General features: G+C 39.1%; 1 long non-coding RNA gene across 1 annotated transcript; it reads left to right on the top strand.

The window, feature by feature from the left end:
• The first annotated feature begins 394 nt into the window (after positions 1 to 394).
• On the top strand, positions 395 to 2,263 carry LOC139195159 (uncharacterized). Its single transcript, XR_011579790.1, has 3 exons — positions 395 to 608; positions 1,151 to 1,217; positions 2,043 to 2,263. It is a non-coding gene; the product is annotated as an uncharacterized lncRNA (long non-coding RNA).
• The last annotated feature ends 7,416 nt before the right edge of the window (positions 2,264 to 9,679 follow it).

Genomic DNA, 9,679 nt, shown 5'->3' with positions numbered 1-9,679 from the left:
GAAATTCTATAAGGAGGGGAGATTGTCACAGCCCGTCCCGGAATTATAAATTCCGATGACGTGAAATTACGGAAACGCCCTTAAACGGGATTAAGGTACGTAATTTTGGTGTTTGTTTTACACTAAGATCCTAAACTAGGGTTAGAATTGTTATTAGTATGTGTTAAATTATCTGTGTTGGACTTTAGGTGGGACCCTACCCCCTAAATCATTCCCTCAATTCTGGATCCATGTCTCATTCTCTCTCTCTTCCTCATCTTTCCCTCAGTCACTCTCACACTCCCTCATTCTCTCTCAAACTCTCGGACCAATACCAAGACTCTCGAAAACTTCACAGTTTCAGGATGAGGAAAGTACCATCATGTTTGTGAGGACCATACGAACACATTGGTATTGTTTTCAGGTAAGATTTCCCACGATTTCACGTAGAAAACTCAAGCCCGTGAAATGACACTATTCATGAACTTTGTGTTTGTTGATTTTTAGGCCAAACTAAGATCATAGGGAGCTCTAGGAGGTTCCCACGAAGCTCGGGGTGTGAAGTTTGGAAAGTTTGGACGTTGGGATCGTTGGGTTCGAGTTTGGCCGAATTTGAGGAATTTTGGAAGGTATGATCTAGTTGTTTTTAGGCCCTAAAACCCTTCCAACGTGATAGTACATGTTAAATGCTTCATTTTGGTATAAAATGCGAAGAAATTGGTTGAAAAACGAAGGAGAATAGTGGATTTGAAAATTTTCCAGAAACCGGCGAACAGCCGCCGGCGACCGGCGACTCGCCGGAGAAGACAGGGAATCTTCCGTCAAGTTTGACGGAATATTCCGACGCCGTTAGTTAACTTTAACGGAAACCGTTAGTTTTTAACGGAATATTCCGGGAATATTCCTAACGCCGTTCACTGTAGCCGTCAGTGTGCCTGGCACGTGGCTGCGCGTGGGCCGCGCGTATGTCCGTGCCACGTCAGGCGCGTGGGGGCGCGTGGAGCATCCAAAAATTATTTTAAAAATATGGGGATGATCCTGAGGTTGTGTAGGTCACTGTGGTGTATTCATATACCCAATTTGAGCATCGTATGAAGAATTTAATTACCTAGTTTGGTTTAGGTGCGTTAATTGTGCGTTAAATGATTGTTTTAAGTTATTTCACTTCTAGGTGGAACTTTTAACGAGGACGAGCACATCCAGGGGCGTCAAGGGGGTTACGACCCGGCGACATACCAGTGAGTGGGCATTTGTTTTTATATATACCTATATACTCGATTTCCCCAGAAATCAAATTTAAATGAAAAATATACTGAAATGAAATGAAATATGATGTGATTGCCATGCATAGAATGTTATGGATATTATGAACTGTCGTATGATGCACATATGTATGATGGTGCTGTGGACGCACAGGTAAGTATTTAATTACTGTTATGTTGAGGATGATGATATATTGAGCTCATATCCTGCACCATGGTTTAGTGCTTATAGTATTCACCGCATCGCACGCTCGCCTTGGATCCAAGTAGATGCTGGTCGTACAGTCCACGCGGAGTGGGTACGACGGGCCAATCGTAGAGTGTTAGTGAGATTATGACTGGTGGGTGACCTTAGGTTATTGTATACAGATGATTGATGAGAGAAGCACTAGAGCGAATATTACCATGAGTCGTTCAGACTGCATTAGGTGGTTCCGACTTATGTGCAGAAAGCCGGACAGGTCACGCGGAGTGACTCCGGCAGAGAGTGAGATTGATAGATGTTGAGCTCTAGGTTCAACCGTTCAGGGCTATTAGAGGGCCTCCGATTGATTATTTCTTTTACCTGATTTATATTATGTCAATGCATTCATACTAAACTGCTGAATTTGGCATGGTACATTCTTTATTGAATCTGCTATAAGATTGTTGATCGAGACAGTTGAGATATATATGCTATATACTATTTTTCTGGGAAAGTATACAGGTTTTCCAAAAAGGGGTTATAAATGTGGATTTATGAAATGTTTTGGAAAAGCTTTATTTTCGCCCACTCACGTTTTCTGTTTTTCGCCCCTCCAGGTTCTAGTTGATAGTTGAGGCGTTGGTGGCCTACGAGGACTGCTTCGGCGTTCTGACAGACTAAATAAATGTAGGATTCACCCGAGGGTGTTGTAAAATAGTTATGGTCCTACTTGACTGCACCTAGACGCTTATGCTCTGTTTATGTGTGTTTAGTACACTCTTATGCACATAGAATGCTAGGTTGTAAATAACTGCAATTAGTGGTTTTCGTTGACTCGTTTTTTTTTTATTAAATCGTTTCCGCTTGCGTTATGGTTACGTCACGCTCACGTGACGGCCAGCATGTCCTAGTCTTCGGGTTAGGGTGTGTCATGGGGTCACGATTAAATGTATTTGCAAAACAAATGTGGGAAAGACCTTGCATTCATGTCGTGTTTTCTATATTCGTATCATTTTCGTGTCATACCCGATATCTTAATGGGTCGTGTTGTGTAACACTCGTTAAAATAAACGGGTAAAATGACTCAACCAGAAATCGACCCAGTAATATTAACAGATAATATGACTTGACCAGTTTTACCTGTTAAGGAAAATATATTTTAAACCAATAAATAATCAAATGAAAAACATAATACTAAATAAGTATATACATACCATATTGTCACATCCAAAACATAAAAACGCATGTTTTTATTAAGTATATTTTTGCTTACCTAAATTGATTGCTTTAGCATTTTCTTTACAAGACTCGTATTTGTATTGTCTATACTTTCACTTCCAATATCTCGTTCTGTTCCCATTATAATCTCCACAGACTTCTCACCACTAAGGTTTACTGAATCTGAATCTCTAGCATTCATTGCTTCTGAAACAAAATGGGTATAAATTAATGAATAGCTTAATTAATTAAGTAAAGTCTTTAATAGTTTTTTAATTAATGTAGAAGCGTAAAAAATATAGAAAAAAATATATATAAACGCTCGTAATGATAAGCTTTACAACTTTCATGAAGTGCTTAACTTCGAAATTCACCACTATAATCATATAAATCATAGATCAAAATTTAACCGTTGATTGTTGTTTACATTTATATTTCATTGTTCTTATCAAATTTTGTTTTTTCAGATATTCTTTTTTGAAAACATGATCTATTAGAGGATGCAGGAAGATGAACGGTTTGGATCATTGATATTATATATATTCAGAGGTTACGGTTAGTGAATATATTGCTTGATGTTTATAAAGTTACTACAAACTATATGACATCGACTCGTATTTCAGTTAACCGTAAATATTGAAACGTGATATCAAAGATTTGAACCGTTCATCTTCTTACATTCGCCAGATGATCATGTTTTAAAAAAAAAAAATTTAAAATGAAATTCAGTAAGAAGAATAAAGCGTAAATGATAATCGACGGTTAAATATAAATTAAAGGTTTATGGATTATAATGTTGGATTTCGAAGCTGACCCCTTCATGAAAGTTGTAAAGCTTGTCACTATGAGTGATTGCTTTTTTTTTTTTTTTTTTTTTTTTTTACATTTTTTACACTTCTACAATAATTATTATTAATTTTTCCCTCAAATAAAAAAATTATTCATGAGTGTCACAGCCCGTCCCGAATTATAGTTATCGATAACCTGAATTGACGAAATTGCCCTCGAGCGGTTGGTGGTGGTGTGTGTAAATGGGCTAAAGTTTGGACTAAATAAAATTTTTACAGTTTAGTTGTTCGGTTGATGACCCAATTTGGACCACACACACAAAAAGTACCTTTCTCTCTCTTCTCTCCCGTGCTCTCTCCCTCAGACTCACCCTCTCTCCTTTCTCACATACGGATTAACAACAAAAACTGGTGGAAAGTTTACAGATCGAGGGTTTAAAGGACACCATCGTGTTCTTGAGGTTCATACGAGTTGAATGGTGCCATTTTTAGGTAAGAATTTCTTCGAAAACTCGTGAAAACCCTAACCCGATTTATATCACTATTCATGCAATTGTAAAATCATGTGTTTTTTGGGATTTCAAGCTTATAGGTAAGCTTAAGGAGGTCCTCACGAGGCTTGGAGTGGTTCGTTGGAAGAATTTGGACGCCAGATTATCGAGAACAACGAGTTTTAAAATTTGCTGGAATATCGAGGCTTTTTCCAGCAGGTTTCCGATGGTTTCAGGGCTCAACTCAATTGTTTCGCATATAGGGGAGACTTATCGTAAGGACAAGCGCAGTCAAGGGCGACTAGGAGGCTACGACCCTTCGACATACCAGTGAGTGTGCTTTTGGTTTTCCGTATATATTTATATACTTGATATTTCCCAGAAAATATGTTTAATTGAAAGTATATTTTGAAAATGCCTTGCCTATTGAATTATGCTTAAACTATAAGTTGAATTGTTTGCATATATATATATATATATATATATATATAACTGTGGTGCTGTGGACACTTAGGTAAGTACTAGATGAGTTATGTTTTGTTATGTGAATTATTGATAATGTGACATGTGTTTGAGCAACGTTGAGCTCATACACCAGCATATAGGGTGATTGTGATTTAGCCAGAGATATAGCACAAGCCTGTATATCATGTCACCTCCCGCACCACATGCTCACTTTGGATCCAATTTAGGTGCACAGTCTTGTCGTACAGACCCTTTTAGTGGTTCCGACTTATGTGCAGTGTAGTGTCTTATAGGTCATTGTAGTGACTCCGGCTAGACTGACTAATGAGCTATGAATTCAGCTGCACAGACTTCTACAAGGGTTCCGACTAATATGTTAATTTCCATGAATTTATTCTCACCTGAGTTACTTATTCTGTTTATATCTTGGCATGACATACTTATGAGTATGAATATGTGAAGCATGATTTGAATTGAGATATATATATATATATATATATATATATATATTTATGCATATGTCTATATTCTATTTCTGGGAAAATTATACATGTTTTACGGCGAGGGGTTAGAGCATTTTAATGATGAAATGGTTTTGAAAAACATTTGTTTTTGCCCACTCACATTTTCTGTTTTGCGTCCATTTAAGTTTTAGGTAGACTTGCTGTTGGTGGCTTTGAGGATCTTGGTGGTTCTGACAGAATAAAATATTTGTAAGACGTCTTCTGGTACTGTATAATTAGTCTTGTCCTACTGGACTGCTCCTAGACTTTCTATGCTCTGATTAGGAGTATTTACACTTGTATCTCACGCCTAGTACTTCCTGTTTATTAGTGTATATTAGTAGCTTTCGGTTTTTACTTATTCGTATATTTCTTATCTTTATTGTTTCCGCACTTTGCACATGGCTACGTCACCCTTACGTGACGACCAGCATGCCTCGATCTCGGTCGAGGTGTGTCAGTTTGGTATCAGAGCCTAGGTTTAACAGTCTTGTATAGTTAATGAATATTCTAATCCTTGTGTTGTCTTCTGTCAGAACTATGCCGCCTCGTAGAGAGCCACTTCACTCAGCTGAGCCTAGTTTTCCTGATATTGTTCAATTAGGGGAAGCTATAGCTAATGCCATTCAGTCTTCGCTCCGTTCTCCTTAAAGGACACCTCTTGAAACTGTACATAATCTGAAGCTGAATCATTTCATGGGAAATGAAGGACATGATGGAGCGGAGAAGTGGCTTAAGCATGTCGAGAAGACTTTCATGGTGATGCAGAGTCAAGGGAATCTTCATCCTGATAGGTGGGTCGAGACGACTACCTAGGTTTTGGGTCCAGAGCTTGCATCCTGGTGAGACATGAGTCATATCAGATGCCACCAGAGGTTGTTGCAGATTGGGAAGTGTTTAAACAGTTGTTTCGGAAAAGGTTCATTCCTCCTGAGTATATTGATCGTAAGAAACAAGAGTTTACGCATCTGAAACAAGGACATATGTCATCGAATGAGTATTACTGGAAGTTCACTGATTTGTCTCGATATGATTCGGAGGTTGCTACTAATCCGGTCGAGATGCTCCATCGTTTTAGGTTGGGTACTAAGAAGAAATGGCATTCTATAGCGACATCGACTCCCTGTGCCACTTACCAGGAGTTTTATGAGGTTTTACTATGGATTGAGGACTCAGAGAACATGCCCAGTGAAAGTGAAGATGAAGAAGAAAAGAACGGGAACCAGAGGCGATATGATAAAGGTAAAGGTCAATCATCTCAGGGACCTCGTAAGACCCAGAGTTTTAAGAGAAGCGGTGGCAGTTCCAACTCTTCTAGTGGAGGCTTGAACTCTAATATCATGAGGAGAGGTGGTAGATTTTTTGAAGGCCCGAAATTTCAGAGGAAAATGGACTTTGGTGGTTCAGGTGGTTTAAGTACTCCTTTATGCCGCAGGTGTAATAATAGGCATTTTGGGGAGTGTAGGAGAGGCAAAAGTGCATGTTATACTTGTGGATAGATGGGGCATAAGGCTACTCATTGCTCTCAGAATCAGAAGAGGCCCCAACAGCCTTCTTTACCACCACCTGCGCCGACCCAGCAAGCTTCAGGACCCAGTGGTTATGCCCAGACTGGATTGGACGAGGAGGTGCTTATCATTATCAGGGCAACGTAACTCTTTATACTTCAGGACAATATCAGTACTCTTAGGAATCTCATTATCAAGGTGGTTACCCTCAGTATCAGGGAAGTTTTATGCCATATCAGCCACATTCAGCAGGTGGATCCCAATGGTACCAGGGGGGGACAACCCTAATAGGTAGAAATTCCTGCTAGTAGTGTAGGATCTTTGAGGCAGTCTGGTCAGCTAAGACAAGGACGTGGTGTTCATGTTAACAGAGGTCATGGTGGACGATAGCATAATCAGGGACGTATCCATAACATGACACTGCAAGATGCTCAGAACAATCCTGACTTAATAATGGGTACGTTAAATATGGTCATTTTGCTAGAGTATTGATTGATTGTGGTGCTACACATTCTGTTGTTTCTCATACATTTGCTCAAATGATGCAACCTCATCCTACACCTCTAGGATACGATTTAGAGTTTTCTATGCCTAGAGGGGATAAATGTTTTGTGGATCGGGTATATCCAGGATGTCCATTGATGGTGGAGGATGTTATTATGCTAGCTAATCTTATGTTGTTAGACATAGTTGATTTTGATGTGATTTTGGGCACTGATTGGTTACATTATAATCGTGCCAAGATAGGTTGTTATGGAAAGATAGTTACTTTCCATCATCCTGGATTACCTGAAGTTACATTCGTAGGAGAGCCTAGTGGGGTAAGGCATAGTGTTATTTCTGCCATGAAAGCTAAAAGATTGTTGTCGAAAGGTTGTCAGGGATATTTGGCTCATGTGGTGTTGAATGATAATGCTCCTAGTAGTGTGGAGAATGTATGTCTGGTCAGGCATTTTCTAGATGTGTTTCCTGATGATTTGCCTGGATTGCCGCCAGATAAAAATGTGGAGTTCGTTATTGATCTGCTTCCAGGTACGAATCTTATATCTTTAACTCCTTATAGAATGGCTCATGCTGAATTAATGGAATTGAAAGTTCAGTTGCAAGAATTAGTGGATAAAGGTTTTATTCAACCTAGTACTTCACCTTGGGGAGCTCCGGTCTTATTTGTGAGGAAGAAAGATGGAACCTTGAAACTGTGCATTGATTATAGGCAATTGAATCGGGTAACAATTAAGAACCGTTATCTGTTATCCGTTACCCCGTATAGATGATTTGTTTGATCAACTCCGAGGTGCCTGTGTATTTTCTAAGATTAACTTAAGGTCTGGTTATTACCAGTTGAAGATTAGAAGTGAAGATGTCCCTAAAATAGCATTCAGGACTCGATATGGTCATTATAAGTTTCTGGTGATGTCATTTGGGCTAACTAATGCACCAGCAGCTTTCATGGATTTAATGAATCGAGTATTCCAGCTGTATTTGGATAGGTTTGTCATTGTCTTTATTGATGACATTCTGGTATACTCTAAGACTAGAGCAGAGCATGTTAGACATCTTAAATTGGTGTTGAAAAGTTTGAGGGAACACCAGCTATATGCTAAGTTTAGCAAATGTCAATTTTGGTTGGATCAAGTGACATTTTTGGGACATGTCATTTATGCTCTAGGCATTCAAGTGATTCTCAAAAAGCGGCAGCTGTGGAGAATTGGGAGCAACCTCGAACCGTCACCGAGATGCAGAGTTTTCTTGGCCTAGCAGGCTATTATAGACGGTTCATTAAGGATTTTTCAGTCATTGCTTTGCCATTAACGAGGTTGACCAGAAAAGAAGTTAAATTTGAGTGGAATAATAATTGTGAGCAAAGTTTTCAACAATTGAAGTATTATCTCACTCATGCACTGTTTTAACACTCCCGGATGATAGTGGTAATTTTGAGGTCTACAATGATGCTTCTTTGAATGGTATGGGTTGTGTATTGATACAACATGGTAGGGTGATTGCTTATGCTTCGAGACAGTTGAAACCTCATGAGAAGAATTGTCCTACTCATGATTTGGAGTTAGCGGCTATCATCTTTACTTTGAAGATTTAGAGACATTATCTTTATGGTGAGAAATGTAAGATCTTTACATATCATAAGAGTCTTCAGTATCTTTTTAATCAGAAGAATCTTAATCTTCGGCAGCGGAGGTGGATTGAGTTACTTAGTGATTATGATTGTACAATTGAGTATCATCCTGGTCGTGCAAATGCAGTGGCGGATGTACTTAGTAGGAAGACTCTAGCCAGACTTAATGCCATCTATGATTGTCATGTTCCTCTTCTTGCGATTTGAGGTCCACTGGAATGGAGTTAGGAGTGGAAGATCGAGAGGAAGCATTGCTTGCTAATTTTCAAGTTAGACCAATTTTAATTGATCGTGTGCTCGAGGCCCAGATGAATTATGATGAGATCCAGGAAATAATTCAAGCAAGGAATCAAGGGAAGAAGAAAGATTTTAGGATTCGAGAAACTGATGGTATGCTTATGCAAGAAAGCAGAATGTATGTGCTGAATCACGCAGAGTTAAAGAAAGAAATCCTTGATGAAGCACATGTTTCAGCATATGCTATGCATCTAGGAGGTACCAAGATGTATCATACCATTCGACCATTTTATTATTGGCCGGGTATGAAAAGGGAAATTGCCGAATATGTGAGTAGGTGTACCATTTGCCAACAAGTTAAAGCTAAACGGAAGAAGCCATTTGGGTTGATGCAACCACTTCCCATTCCACAGTGGAAATGAGAAAAAGCTCTTGGTACGAGATTACTTTATAGTATGACATATCATCCTCAGATAGATGGGCAATCTGAGAAGACCATTCAGACATTAGAAGATATGCTCAGATCTTCAGTGCTGTAGTTTGGCGATTGTTGGCATGATTGTTTAGATTTGATGGAGTTTGCCTACAACAACAGTTACCATTCGAGTATTGGTATGGCACCTTTTGAGGTACTTTATGGCAAGTCTTGTCGAACGCCATTATGTTAGTTAGAGGTTGGCGAAAGAGTTTTAGTGGGCTCTGAGATTGTGGACGAGACTACTCAAAATGTTTAGGTAATTAAGTCTAACCTGAAAGCGGCCCAGGATACATAAAATAGCTTAGCAGACAAACAAGCCACTGACCAGAGGTATAATGTAGGTGATTGGGTATTTCTGAAGATATCACCTTGGAAAGGTGTTGTACAGTTTGGAAAGAAAGGCAAGCTGAGTCCTAGGTACATTGGACCATATAT

The sequence above is a fragment of the Malus domestica genome, chromosome 04 (assembly GCF_042453785.1).
Source record: "Malus domestica chromosome 04, GDT2T_hap1".
In the NCBI taxonomy this organism is placed as follows: Eukaryota; Viridiplantae; Streptophyta; class Magnoliopsida; order Rosales; family Rosaceae; genus Malus; species Malus domestica.
The sequence above is the reverse complement of the archived record's forward strand: the minus strand, read 5'-3'. Positions and strand labels throughout refer to the sequence as shown.